The 14799-nt window shown below is 45.3% G+C and overlaps 1 long non-coding RNA gene across 1 annotated transcript; it reads right to left on the bottom strand.

Moving 5' to 3' along the window:
* Positions 1 to 11015: 11015 nt before the first annotated feature.
* Positions 11016 to 14127, bottom strand: LOC128843549 (uncharacterized). Its single transcript, XR_008446288.1, has 4 exons — positions 14055 to 14127; positions 12953 to 13055; positions 12522 to 12595; positions 11016 to 11028 (listed from the first exon to the last, which is right to left on the bottom strand). It is a non-coding gene; the product is annotated as an uncharacterized LOC128843549 (long non-coding RNA).
* Between the last annotated feature and the right edge of the window lie 672 nt (positions 14128 to 14799).

The raw sequence follows: 14799 nt of genomic DNA on the forward strand, positions 1-14799 counted from the left end.
ACCACCCTGACAGTTAGGAACTTTTTCCTAATGTCCAACCTAGACCTCCCTTGCTGCAGTTTAAACCCATTGCTTCTTGTTCTATCCTTAGAGGCTAAGGTGAACAAGTTTTCTCCTCCTCCTTATGACACCCTTTTAAATACCTGAAAACTGCTATCATGTTCCCTCTCAGTCTTCTCTTTTCCAAACTAAAGAAACCCAATTCTTTCAGCCTTCCTTCATAGGTCATGTTCTCAAGACCTTTAGTCATTCTTAAAAAGAAGAACAGGAGTACTTGTGGCACCTTAGAGACTAACAAATTTATTAGAGCATAAGCTTTCGTGGACTACAGCCCACTTCTTCGGATGCATATAGAATGGAACATATAATGAGGAGATATATATACACACATACAGAGAGCATAAACAGGTGGGAGTTGTCTTACCAACTCTGAGAGGCCAATTAATTAAGAGAAAAAAAAAAAAAAACTTTTGAAGTGATAATCAAGCTAGCCGAGTACAGACAGTGTGATAAGAAGTGTGAGTACTTACAAGGGGAGATAGTCAACGTTTGTAATGGCTCAGCCATTCCCAGTCCTTATTCAAACCGGAGTTGATTGTGTCTAGTTTGCATATCAATTCTAGCTCTGTAGTCTCTCTTTGGAGTCTGTTTTTGAAGTTTTTCTGTTGTAATATAGCCACCCGCAGGTCTGTCACTGAATGACCAGACAGGTTAAAGTGTTCTCCCACTGGTTTTTGAGTATTTTGATTCCTGATGTCAGATTTGTGTCCATTAATTCTTTTGCGTAGAGACTGTCCGGTTTGGCCAATGTACATGGCAGAGGGGCATTGCTGGCACATGATGGCATAGATCACATTGGTAGATGTGCAGGTGAACGAGCCCCTGATGGTATGGCTGATGTGATTAGGTCCTATGATGATGTCACTTGAATAGATATGTGGACAGAGTTGGCATCGGGGTTTGTTACAAGGATAGGTTCCTGGGTTAGTGGTTTTGTTCAGTGATGTGTGGTTGCTGGTGAGTATTTGCTTTAGGTTGGGGGGTTGTCTGTAAGCGAGGACAGGTCTGTCTCCCAAGATCTGTGAGAGTAAAGGATCATCTTTCAGGATAGGTTGTAGATCTCTGATGATGCGCTGGAGAGGTTTTAGTTGGGGGCTGAAGGTGACAGCTAGTGGTGTTCTGTTATTTTCTTTGTTGGGCCTGTCTTGTAGGAGGTGACTTCTGGGTACTCGTCTGGCTCTGTCAATCTGTTTTTTCACTTCAGCAGGTGGGTATTGTAGTTTTAAGAATGCTTGATAGAGATCTTGTAGGTGCTTGTCTCTATCCGAGGGATTGGAGCAAATGCGGTTATATCTTAGAGCTTGGCTGTAGACAATGGATCGTGTGGTGTGTCCTGGATGGAAGCTGGAGGCATGTAGGTAAGTGTAGCGGTCAGTAGGTTTCCGGTATAGGGTGGTATTGATGTGACCATCGCTTATTAGCACAGTAGTGTCCAGGAAATGGACCGCTTGTGTGGATTGATCTAGGCTGAGGTTGATGGTGGGATGGAAATTATTGAAATCATGGTGAAATTCCTCAAGGGCTTCTTTTCCATGGGTCCAGATGATGAAGATGTCATCAATGTAGCGCAAGTAGAGTAGGGGCGTTAGGGGACGAGAGCTAAGGAAGCGTTGTTCTAAGTCAGCCATAAAAATGTTGGCATATTGTGGGGCCATGCGGGTACCCATAGCAGTGCCGCTGACTTGAAGGTATATATTGTCCCCAAATGTGAAATAGTTGTGGGTGAGGACAAAATCACAAAGTTCAGCCACCAGGTTAGCTGTGACATTATCAGGGATACTGTTCCTGATAGCTTGTAGTCCATCTTTGTGTGGAATATTGGTGTAGAGGGCTTCCACGTCCATAGTGGCCAGGATGGTGTTTTCTGGAAGATCACCGATGGATTGTAGTTTCCTCAGGAAGTCAGTGGTGTCTCGAAGATAGCTGGGAGTGCTGGTAGCGTAGGGTCTTAGGACAGAGTCTACATAACCAGACAAGCCTGATGTTAGGGTGCCAATGCCTGAGATGATGGGGCGTCCAGGATATCCAGGTTTATGGATCTTGGGTAGCAAATAGAATACCACAACTATTTCACATTTGGGGACATGCTGAGCCATTACAAACGTTGACTATCTCCCCTTGTAAGTACTCTCACACTTCTTATCACACTGTCTGTACTCGGCTAGCTTGATTATCACTTCAAAAGTTTTTTTTTTTTTTTTTTTTCTCTTAATTAATTGGCCTCTCAGAGTTGGTAAGACAACTCCCACCTGTTTATGCTCTCTGTATGTGTGTATATATATCTCCTCATTATATGTTCCATTCTATATGCATCCGAAGAAGTGGGCTGTAGTCCACGAAAGCTTATGCTCTAATAAATTTGTTAGTCTCTAAGGTGCCACAAGTACTCCTGTTCTTCTTTTTGCGGATACAGACTAACACGGCTGTTACTCTGAAATTAGTCATTCTTGTTGCTCTTCTCTGGACCCTTTCCAATTTTTCCACATCTTTTTTAAAATGCGGTGCACAGAACTGGACACAATACTCCAGCTGAGGCCTAACCAGAGCAGAGTAGAGCGGAAGAATGACTTCTCGTGTCTTGCTCACAACACACCTGTTAATACATCCCAGAATCATGTTTGCTTTTTTTGCAACAGCATCACACTGTTGACTCATATTTAGCTTGTGGTCCACTATAACCCCTAGATCCCTTTCTGCTGTACTCCTTCCTAGACAGTCTCTTCCCATTCTGTATGTGTGAAACTGACTTTTTCTTTCTAAGTGGAGCATTTTGCATTTGTCGTTGTTAAACTTCATCCTGTTTAACTCAGACCATTTCTCCAATTGTCCAGATCATTTTGAATTATGACCCTGTCCTCCAAAGCAGTTGCAATCCCTCCCAGTTTGGTATCATCCGCAAACTTAATAAGCGTACTTTCTATGCCAATATCTAAGTTGTTGATGAAGATATTGAACAGAGCCGGTCCCAAAACAGAACCCTGCGGTACCCCACTCGTTATGTCTTTCCAGTAGGATTGGGAACCATTAATAACAACTCTCTGAGTACGGTTATCCAGCCAGTTATGCACCCACCTTATAGTAGCCCCATCTAATTTGTATTTGCCTAGTTTATCGATAAGAATATCATGCGAGACCATATCAAATGCCTTTCTAAAGTCTAGGTATACCACATCCACAGCTTCACCCTGTGATGGGGAATTGAACTCAAGTGATTGCGTATCATTACAGAATACTAACTTCAGCAACACAAGGACTGCTTGCTACAATGTTCATTACCTAACAGCCAAATGGGAATAGCTAATTAGAGTGGAAATTAAATCCACATGTTCTGCACAGCAGTATTTAATCAATGGGGCCTTGGTTCATGAACATTACAGCAGCCCTCATTCATACCAGTAGCTGGACATTAGAACCAAGAATTGTACATGGCTCATTGACATGACAGTACAGAGCACTATGAAAGGGCATTCCCAGCAGAGGACCCAATATATGGAATTGGCTTCCCTGCTGTTCCTATAGACCCAATCTCTTAACTTCAGGTCACGTGGTAAGATCCTTCTATTTTCACAGGCAAAAGCATGATGTGGAAACTGTGGCATGTATATAGCTCATTGTATGCGTATGGGAAGGGGAAAGGGAGAAAAGTGGAGCTCATTTTTTTCCCACACTGATCAAGGAATAATGCAGTTTTTAGTAATCTTCTACATGTCCCACAGGACCTTACAATCTCAGATTGGTACATTTTTAAAATACATAAATTAAAATGAGTCCAGCAGGGACATAAGATCATCCCTAATGTGCAGACAGTTACATTATTTTCCAAAAAGAAACTTTCACTGCTCGCACTGCAGCCTATCTGGCAAAACTAAACACCAGAGAGTTCATACTGACGGTCACCATGTAACTTCTGAACGCCTCACAGGACTTATTATTTTCAAAGCATGGTCTCTCTAATAATGTTCTGTGTGATTTATCTCCCAAAATCCCACAGCTCTGAGATCCCAGGTGTATATCTTCTCCCAGGTGGACAAATGATGAAATATTCATCCTTGTGTGTTCCAGGCTCCCAAGTATGATCGCTGCAGTACATACATAGTACTATACTTTTTGCTGTGTTTCCCATTAGATCTCACAATCTAAACAACATTGGGCTTTATTTGGATGTGCATGGAAGCATCTAAAAAGTATCTAGGTATTGCAGGGGGTGGGGTGGGTGACTCGCTAGGTGCACTCTTCCCTCTGAGTCATCACTGACCCTGATATGATGCTAACATTCATCTTGGGATAGTTTCATTCTTCTGGAGAGAGTGGTGGGGTGACTCTGTAACAGGAAATTTTCTAAATCAGTATCCCACCAGTCCTGCAGCTTGCGGCAAATGGGTTCTGCACTGGTGCTCTTTCTTGGAAAAGATGTAAACTGAGGTATTGAGCAATTGCGGACCCCAGTTCTGATTCAGGAATGACCATTTTATGGCCCTTAGCACATTTATGAAAGTACATTTATGTGAAACGCAGAGGCCTGATGATGTGCCAGCTCAGATTATTACAATATGCCTTCCTAAACCTCCCCCTGTGGTTTCAGTTCTTTACTCTCTGGTGTGTAACATTACTGTGCACTATGAACCTTATTCTGCACTCCTGGAGGTAATGGGAGCATGGCCACTGACTTTTTCAAGGCCCCAATTCACTTACATACTGGATAACACCAATTTCAGTCACTTCCATGGGGGTGACTCCCTGGTTTAGTCCCATAGGCTTTGGGAAAGAAACTGCAGGGATCAGCAAACCAGGGACTGAAGCCAACACAATAGTAGTTACTAGGGTTGCCACCTCTGAGCAGGAACAAACTGGGACTTCCGAAACATTTAATCTGGGACAGCTATCTCAAAAAAGGGACGGTCCTGGGAAAACCTGGAGAAATGACCACACTGGTAACCACATACTCTTGGAGAGCAGGGAGTGTAAAATGGGGTCTAGCAGGGGCTGTCCCTCCCCACAAGCAGGCCCAGAAGTGTGCAGAGGAGACCACCCCACTGTGGATAGTAAAAGCCACATGGCCTGCCCCTTCTTCCAGCTGTGTGGCCTTTGGAAAAGAAACTGCATGGAAGTGTCAGCCAGAGACTGCAGCTGGTCCAGCAGCTGTAGAAAGCAGCTCAAGCACAGAATTATGGACACTGATGACATCATCAGGCTGCTTTCTGCAGTTTTCACTCTGAACATTCTCTCTCCTTTGCTGATTTGCTCCAATCCTTTCTCCTTTCTTTTGTCTGTGCGTCTAGCTCATCCCCTCCTAACAGAATCCCATTGAAAGGACTTCAGTGAAAAACAAAAATGGAATTAACTTGACATGTTCTGCCATTCCAATCTATTTAGATTGTAAACTCTTTGGGACAGGGACTGTTTCTTATGCTATGTTTGTCCAATGCCTAGCGTAGTGGGATTCTGTTCTCATTTGTCCAGTAGGCACTACTGTGATTTCTCCTGTATTAGGGTGTGGAATAGTCTCCCAAGGGAAGAAGTGTGTTATGTTCTACAGCGTACAAACAGAGAAATTAGATAAATAGCAAAAAATACTCTTCCTGGAAAGGTGCAATGTAAAACTACTTTATTTCTTAGGCAGGTCTTCACTACGGGGGTGGGTGGGGGGTGGGGGGGGGTGTCGATTTAAGATACGCAAATTCAGCTACGCGAATAGTGTAGCTGAATTTGACATATCGCAGCCGACTTACCCCGCTGTAAGGACGGCGGCAAAATCGACCTCCGCAGCTTCCCATCGACGGCGCTTACTCCCACCTCAGCTGGTGGAGTAAGAGCGTCGATGCATCCGAAGAAGTGAGGTTTTTACTCACGAAAGCTTATGCCCAAATAAATCTGTTAGTCTTTAAGGTGCCACCAGACTCTTTGTTGATTCAGGGATCGATTGTCGCGTCCCGACAAGACGCGATAATTCGATCTCCGAGAGTTCGATTTCTACCCGCCGATTCAAGCGGGTAGTGTAGACCTAGCCTTAGAATTCAGAACACACAAGAACCCCAAACCAGAAAGAAAAACCAGACTGCTCTCTAAAACAGAGAGGAACAACTCACACCACCTTACTCTAACTGGCTGGTTGCTAACTGACTCTGCTAGCCTCAGATAGCACAATTCCCTGCAGAACCCCTTCAGTGGAACTGCTCAGGGTAATAATAAGCAGTATATTAAGCAGTATGTGTTGGCCAAGCCAATCCAGTTTTAAGCAATGCAATTTCTCCTCATATAGTTAACCATTGGTTCAGGGTGATTAGTGATCATATTCTTCAATTAAAATATGATAAATATAAGCCTTGTACAAATTTTAGTTCACATTCATAATTATTATGTATTAAATTACACATTGTTTTGTTTTCCACCATTAAAGTATGAAAAGTGCCTTAAAACACATCTTTTATTGGGAAAATAGGATTTTTTCTTCCTTTGTTAATTAAAAATAAGGGTTAAAAGATTTTTATGAAAATCAAAAGAAAAAAAGTATCAACTCAGGCTGGGATCTAATATGACACATTTCAGAACCAGTGACACAAGATGTGTGAGAAAGGGGACCTGACATCGCCTCTTTAACACTACTCACTACTACAGCTCTATGGGCTTGTCTCTGTTAAGGAATCTTGCAGGCTTAAAAACAACGTTGAGGAGCTGAGTTAGCTGACATGGTGATAATGATCATGACTGACTAACCAGCATATATGCAGTGTTGGTGTAACTCTGTCGGTCCCAGGATATTAGAGACAAGGTGAGTGAGGAAATATCTTTTATTGGACCAACTCCTGTTGCTGAGAGAGACAAGCTTTCAAGCTTTCACAGCGCTCTTCTTCAGAAACAAATGTGTCTCTCTCACCAACAGAAGTTGGTCCAATAAAAAATATTACCTCACCCACCTTATCTCTCTGATAACCAGTGTGTAGATCAAGTCAACCCTTTTTCAGCATTATGTCAACTAATCACAGGGGCGGTGAGTTGTATGGGCCCGTGGTGCCCAGGCTCCAGGAATATTCAGGGCCCGGGGGCCCAGCTCCACCAGTGTTCAGAGCCAGATCTCTACCCCAGGCCACAATTCCCACGCCCGTGTGCCTCCCCCAGGCCCCAGAACGTCCCTGCCTCAAGCGGGCGGGTGCCTCAAGCAGGCAGCTGCCTGCCGCTCCATGCTGCACTCCCTCGCTGCCAGCCGCTGCTGCCTACAACACAAGAGGGGCGCTGGCAGCAGGCTGAGGCGGCTGCTGCACCTGCGGAGGGAGGAGGGGAGGAGGCGCACACATGATTGGCAGCCATCCTCTCCCTCGGCACCCATCGGGAGGCAATGGCAAGGGGGCTTCTGGGAGACAGAGTCTGGACCTTACTCGAGCAGCTGTTGGGGCTTGGGTGAGTGTCCGACCATGTGATTGGCCCCTCCAACTTGCAGCCACCACTTCTGCCCCACGCTGGGCAAGGGGCAGCCCCATTCCCCATGAGGCTATGATGAGGGGCAGCAGGCTGCAGCAGTGGAGGAGGCTGTGATGTTGCACTCCATATTTTTATAAAAATATGTTTATAAGTGTGGATATGATGTAACTGGAATATGCTTTATGCAAAAGGTCTCTTGTAAGGTATCATTACAAAGCTTATAATCTTAAATTAAAGGAGATATCCTGTCTCCTAGAACTGGAAGGAACCTTGAAAGGTCATGGAGTACAGCCCCCTGCCTTCACTAGTGGGACAAAGTACTGATTTTTTTGCCCCAGATCCCCCCTCAAGGATTGAATTAACAACCCTGGGTTTAGCAGGCCAGTGCTCAAACCACTGAGCTATCCCTCCCCCTACTGAGTGTGGTCATCCTATTTATATGAATGTATCATTCTTGTATCTGAAACTAGGAATATGAAATATATCTCTGAGGTCCTATTGTAATTATGCAAAGTGTGGGACATTAATGCTGGTTTGGAATCTTGATGTCTCCCGTTAACCAGGACAATTGGTTGGAAATGGCTCTGTTTACTTGTAAGACTTCCTGTACATGTGTGCCAGCAGGTAGGTAATGAAGTCTCACAGGACATGTGATCATGTCACCTGAACTGGAATCCATCTTTAACCTGGTGCTTTTCCTTTTAGAAGGAGGGGTGTGAACCAAGAGAGAGACAAAGGATTCCTGCCTTGTGCCAAAGCTACTAAAGGGGGTGGAACAGAACAAAGAGGGCTGTAGTCATGAGAAATCCCCTTTGTTAGCATCTGAGCTGGAACTCTCACATCCCAGCCCCACCCAAGAGCCTGCACCCCCAGCCAGAGCCCTCATCTCCCCCACACCTCCACATTGTGCAATATAGGGAAACCGTTAAACGCTTACTGTTTCCAGTCCATTTTTACATTATTTTAGAATTTATATATCAGCTTACAAGGCATGTGTGTGTGTAGCTGGGGAAACTTGGACCCATTCTGGGCACCACCAAAAATTATACAAACCTGCCTCTCGTAATTACTCATGTTTAAAACTAGGGTTTGTCATGACTAACTGACATGATCCTTCACATGATTTGTTTGTGAATACATAACATTGTGGACTCCATTACCTATGGCAATGACTCCCCTTGGTGTGTTAGCACCTTTTGTTCCCTGTAGTGTTCTGGCTCCCAACAATGTTTCCCTGGCTGACACAAAAGCAACTGAGAGAGACGCCCCTGCGTAAGGACATGCATATAACACTTGACAGATCCTTGTTGGATTTCTACTAGAACTCACCTAGAGCCCCTTCCCTTTCCTGGTGACTGAGAAGGGTGAGGGGTTCTTCAGCAGAGGGCTAGCTCCATGTTTGCTCTGGACAGCTGTGCAGTGAGAACCTTCCCCTCACCACTAGCTCTCCTAATCCTTCCTGTAGACAGCAATCCCTGATGAAGCCGTGGGATCCAGGAGGGATAACATGGAAGATGATCTCCTGCCTCTCCTGGTGAGAGTGGTTTCTAAAGCTCTGCCAGTTTTGTTGGCGATTTCTAGTTTAAGTTGGTGGGTAGCTGGTGCCAAGGTAAATTGTGCCTCCTGCAGGCATCCAGACCATCCCTTGATATCTGTTTGTTCCAGTGATATCATAGAGGTGTCACATCGCTGCCTTCTCCTTGTTGTGACTCTTAGTAAGGAATGAAATGACATTTTCCAACCGATTGAATTTTTCACCTTGGTTCATTTTTTATTAGGGTCACAATTTCAAATTCACTAAACACATTTTCATTCCTTTTTCCAAATGATCTTGGTCTCCATGGACAGAAATCAATAACTTGACAAGCGTCCAGTGAAGAGAAAGGAAGCATACTGAGAATAGCTGTGACATTACTATGGGTGTGACCATCAAAGCATGAGGCTGTGTAGCAGAGCTCCAAGCCCAGACCCCACTGTGAAGTCAGCTGGGATCCAGGACAGGGATGTGTCTTGCAGCACTTCCTAATCAATCAATGCTACACCCCCAGCCCCACACTGGCCTGCCCCCATCCTAGCAATCAATGATACAGCCCCAGGCCCACATCATTCCAATGACCCTCATTTCACCTAGGAGTCTCCTGCAGCCCCAGGGGGTCTTCGCCTCCTCTGACCTTTACCAGTGCTGCAGGGAGGAGAAGCAGGGAGCAGGCTGACCCATTGCTCACAGTAGAGGAGAGTAGGATAACCCTGAGCTGCTCTTTCTGCTCAATACTGCCCTATCCCCTTCGATAAGGATGGTGTCAATTGCTCCCTCCCCCACTTCTACCCCAAAACAGCTCTGGCCCCTGATGGGAGAGGGGACAACTCTGTCTGACACCTGCAGCAGCCCTGGTTGGCTTCTATTCCCCAGGAGGTGGGCAAATGGGGAAGGCAGCCAATCAGAGGGATTTCCCCTGCGCAGGATTTGAAATTCATGAGAGCTGGAACCCAGCTCCAGCTGGGGCCAAAATTGTGTCACTGGCCATGAAATCCCAGGCGTTGGCTGCTATGCTAGGAGCGCTCCTGTGGTAGAGCAGCAACCACTGCTACAGATCCCAGGATGTTGTGATTGAGGGTGGCAGCACCTACAGGAGGAGCAGGACACATCTCCCTCCAGGACTGAAGTGATGCGAGTCCAAGGGGGTGAGGGCAATGCTATTGCATAGGCTCCAAGGGAGGTGGGGCCCAAGAAGGAGAGAAGAGAGGGATAGACCAATAGCTAAACGTGCTGCATGACAATAACTACCAACGAATATTAGATGTGGCTGCATTTCCCTTTCTGACATGGTGCCATGGGCAGGAAAAGGCTATTGCAGTAAAATGCTGCTGGAACGGAATCTGCTTGCTGTTTGGTGGAGGCCGAGCAGAGGCTCTTGCTGATGTGACCATTCTGGGTGGTCCCTGGACGCCGGATAGAGCTTGGATGCAGTGATCTCTACTCTATATGTCTCTGGTTTTCCCATCGGTTTCTGCACTATGTGAACTGTCATTTAAAAAAAAAAAGTTTCTTGCCCCTGTAGCAGTAAAGGAAACCTTCCAAATGTGGCACCTTGTAGTGATCTGTGCCTGGGTCCATACAGACAGCTTGAATCAATCACTCTCAGATGGGGTCTGTGCCTGAATAAGGCATTAAATCTGAACCTGGTGACTACAGAAATTTCTCCACAGTTAACAATCGCACCTCTGATCATTGCAGCAGAAACGTCAAGCCTATTGGAGTTGTGGGGAAAGTCCTCACTGGTACCAAATTATAAAGAAGAGGCAAAGCAGAGATCAGGTGTGCATCTCCAATAATGAGAAGATTTACTGACGAGAACTAATACATATTCAGGATATGGACCTGCAGAAAAGCTTCATGGAAGGAAGCATCAGGCCTAAGTTCAGGTAAAAATGACACATGTTGTCATGGACCCCTGTGATTAGAAGGGAGAAGTGCAATGAAATGGCCCTTTCTGTGACTGAACATAGAGGAAAATAGGAAACATGATCACTTGTTCATCGTTCACCACAGTCCTGGAGGAAAAAGCAAAGCAGAAATATCAGTGAGAACAAGGCAAACACAGAATTCATAGATTCTAGGAGAGCATGAATTCAGTCTTGAATACTGTGTACAGATGTGGTTGCCACATCTCAAAAAAAAAAGATATATTGGAATTGGAAAAGGTTCAGAAAAGGGCAACAAAAATTCTTAGGGGTATGAAGCATCTGCCATATGAGGAGAGATTAATAAGACTGGGACTTTTCAGCTTGGAAAAAAAAAAAACCTAAGGGGGGAATATGATAGAGGTCTATAAAATCATGACTGTTGTGTAGAAAGTAAATAAGGAAGTGTTATTTACTCCTTCTCATAGCACAAGAACTAGGGATCACCAGATGAAATTAATAGGCAGTCGTTATAAAACAAACAAAAGGAAGTATTTTTTCCACACAACACAGTCAAGCTGTGGAACTCCTTGCCAGAGGATGTTGTGAAGGCCAAGACTATATCAGGGTTCAAAAAAGGAATTAGATAAGTTCATGGAGGATAGGTCCATCAGTGCCTATTAGCCAGGATGGGCAGGTATGATGTCCCTAACATCTGTTTGCCAGAAGATGGGAATAGGCGACAGGGGATGGATCACCTGATGATTAACTGTTCTCTTCATTCCCTCTGGGGCACCTGGCATTGGCCACTGTCGGAAAACAGGATACTGGTCTAGATGGACATCTGGTCTGACCCAGTATGGCCATTCTTATGTTCTTAATCTCTTGACCTCTGGGTTAGGGGCCCAGCTCACTTCTGCTGCACAGCTATATTGAGGGCAGCATTGTGAAGCTGGACCAAGGAATCCAGCTGTTGGATACATCTGTAGCTCCAACAGCCCAGCCCTGCAAGTAGCAGCCAACATGGTGTAAGAATGCTGCATTTCCAGGAATTGAACCAGGGCCTCACATATCAGGTGATATGTCTCCCACTGAACCAATACTCCAGCCCCAAGAATGACGTCAGTATGAGCCAGCTTTCTCTCCAGAAAGCATTTCACTGATTCACTGGCTAGAAATGGGATTTCCATGAGTCCCAGCTCCCTGTGAAATGGCCAGGTGGGTACCTGGAAGAGGCAGGCTTTAAAGGGCTGATTAGAAAAGCACTGCATTTTGGAAGATGCTAGCGCTTATATAATACTCTTCAGCCATTTTCCATCAGTCTGATTTTATGCACTTGGGCTCCAATGCTACAGAGGGCAAAGCTCTTCCTGGGAACTGCTGAGTGCCCCCAACTCCCATCAATTTTGGGAACTTGGCATCTGGCAGGATTGGGCTCTTACATGAAAACAACCTTGTCTCCCTACTCTTTGATCAGGCTGGTGGAGACTAGATAACCCTAACCTACAGGAACTTCTATCAACCTCTTTACCCCACCTCTGTATATCTATTCAGTGCAGCTCCCCATTTACCTCACCTTTCTTCTTGCTCTCCACTCACCACCTTCTCCTTGTATCTGCTCAGTGTCTCCAGCTCTCACTTACCTTTCCAGGCTATTCAATGCTTTCAGGGGCAGCTTCATTGCAGAGTGACTTGTATTCTGCAACAGCATGTTCGTCTGGAAGAGATGGGAACATTCCCATTGCAGTAAGAAGTCACTCCATCTCTGATGCCCGTCACACAAACCTCCCCTCCTTGTGGAGTATCCCTAATCCATAGAAGCTCAGAATGGATCTCTTTGAAATCTTCCCAGTTCTAGTCCATCACCTATTCCACATTCAGCACATATGGCCTGAGCCATAGCTCATTGAAGAAAACAGGTGTCTCTCCATTGACTTGAGTAGGTTTGGCTCAAACCCCTATTGAGTTCCAAGGCCCTCATCAGCCTCCCAATTGTAATGGCCCTCCATCAGCTTTAATAAATGCAGTGACACTTCCCCCCACTTGGTGTGTGGTCTAAACAAAGCCCTCCTACCTGTTTCATAGTAATCGTAGATCAGCACTGAAGCTGGTTTGATGTTGGACACAGGAAGGTCTTGTTCAACAGAGAAGGAGAAACTGATAGTCTTCCGTGAGACCTGGGAATGTGAGGGACAGAGATGGGCATCAGCTTTTGTTCATAGAATGCTGACTCCTCTGTAAAGGGTCAACCCCAGGGACTGCTAAGCTGTGGTGGGTTCCCAACACACACATCTCCTGTGTGCATGACGCACTCCAGCCCTGGCATCCATTATTTACCTGCCTGTATCTGTCATTTTAGAAACAGTCTTAGAGAGTTTTTTAAAAATGTTATTGGTTCCAATTTTCCTCTCCTTCTTGTATTGCTGTGATCCTCAGTCTTCATGAGTCCCAATACACAGGGCTCAGAGGAAGCAAAAACAACTTCTAAATCCCAAATGGTCATGACATTGAAGTCTAAAGTCTTGCAGTCCCTCCAAGCATAGAAGTGACAGTGTGCATCCCATGGAGAAGCTGGGAATCTCCCCTTTCCACTGGTGTAAACACTCCCATTGCTAGTCCTGCAGGGTCTCAAGGGAATCAACTTTAAAGATGTGACATTTTTTTCTGACTAGAAAAGCTGCTTCTGTGGCAGGACTGTGTTCTGCTAGCTCCAGTCCTGAGGCAGGTGCAGTTTGATTGGAGGGAAGGTGGAAATTCTCTATGTGGCAGGTGTGAGGAGGAGAAGGAGCATCAACATTTCCAGACCAGATAAAATTACTGCTCCATCTAGTGCAGTATCCGGTCTGTGCTGGTGGCCAGCACTGGCTGCTTTAGAGGAAACCCCCTAGTGGAGCTGTGTGCACACTGGGGAGGTTGCTCCCTGACCCCCAGCAGTCAGTGTCTGAAAGGAGGAAACATTTTGTGTGTGTTTTATTTTGAATAAAAGAACAGGAGGCTGCTGGAAGCTGCTGAGGGATTTGGAATGTTAGAATAGTTTCAGGGTAGATGGATTAATGGGCAAAGGTGCATGATCAATGCAGTTTATCACACAGATGTGGAGTGGCTATGCATGTATCTTCTATGCAAAATTAAAACCTGCTAAACCCAAACCAAAGAATTGATTTTCCAGAACTCACACTCTCCAGATAGAAGAGGACGTGGTTTTGCTTGGTTTCTACCTGCATCACTTTCTGATCCTCACGAAGCTTTAGATCAGGAAATGTGGGAAACATTAAAATATTAATAATCACTGGAAGCAAGACACCCCAGAATCTGCAGTAAATGACTGAGCCAAAGTGTTATCTAATGGATAGCATGGGTCAATAAAAATAATCACTTGATAGAGACCCAAGTGTGTAGTGGCTTTGTCAGGAAATGCACATACCTGAACAGTTATACAGGAGACAGTCAGTTTGGAATTCCAGTTGGTTAATCTAATCCAGTGATCCTCAACCTTGTCCATATTAGGACACCTCCCTCCCCTGAATCTCACTCCCATTTAACTAGGCTCTATCTGCGAACTCCGTCCAGTTTAGCAATCTAGGAAACAGGGTAGTTGTGACACCCTGACCCCTGCTCAGGACTCCTGGAGGGTGTGACCCCCAGGCTGAGAATACACAATCTATTCAAGTGCTACAGACACATTAAAATCCCTCAGAAAGTGTTTTCTCAGTGCTAACCAGGCCCCCTTTTTTATCCAGTCCATGTTGTAATATTCTGTAACCCCCTCTTCCCCTGAGGTGGCTTATTCATGTCACTGTCATTCCTTACCTTTTGCAGGGATGAACTGACAGGTTCGAAGCCAGAGAGCATCTTGACGTCGATAATGGCCATGTTGGAGATATTGCGTTTCCCGGCATAACTGAAATGGGAGGGACTGGG

This window comes from Malaclemys terrapin, chromosome 1 (genome assembly GCF_027887155.1).
Source record: "Malaclemys terrapin pileata isolate rMalTer1 chromosome 1, rMalTer1.hap1, whole genome shotgun sequence".
Classification (NCBI taxonomy): Eukaryota; Metazoa; Chordata; order Testudines; family Emydidae; genus Malaclemys; species Malaclemys terrapin.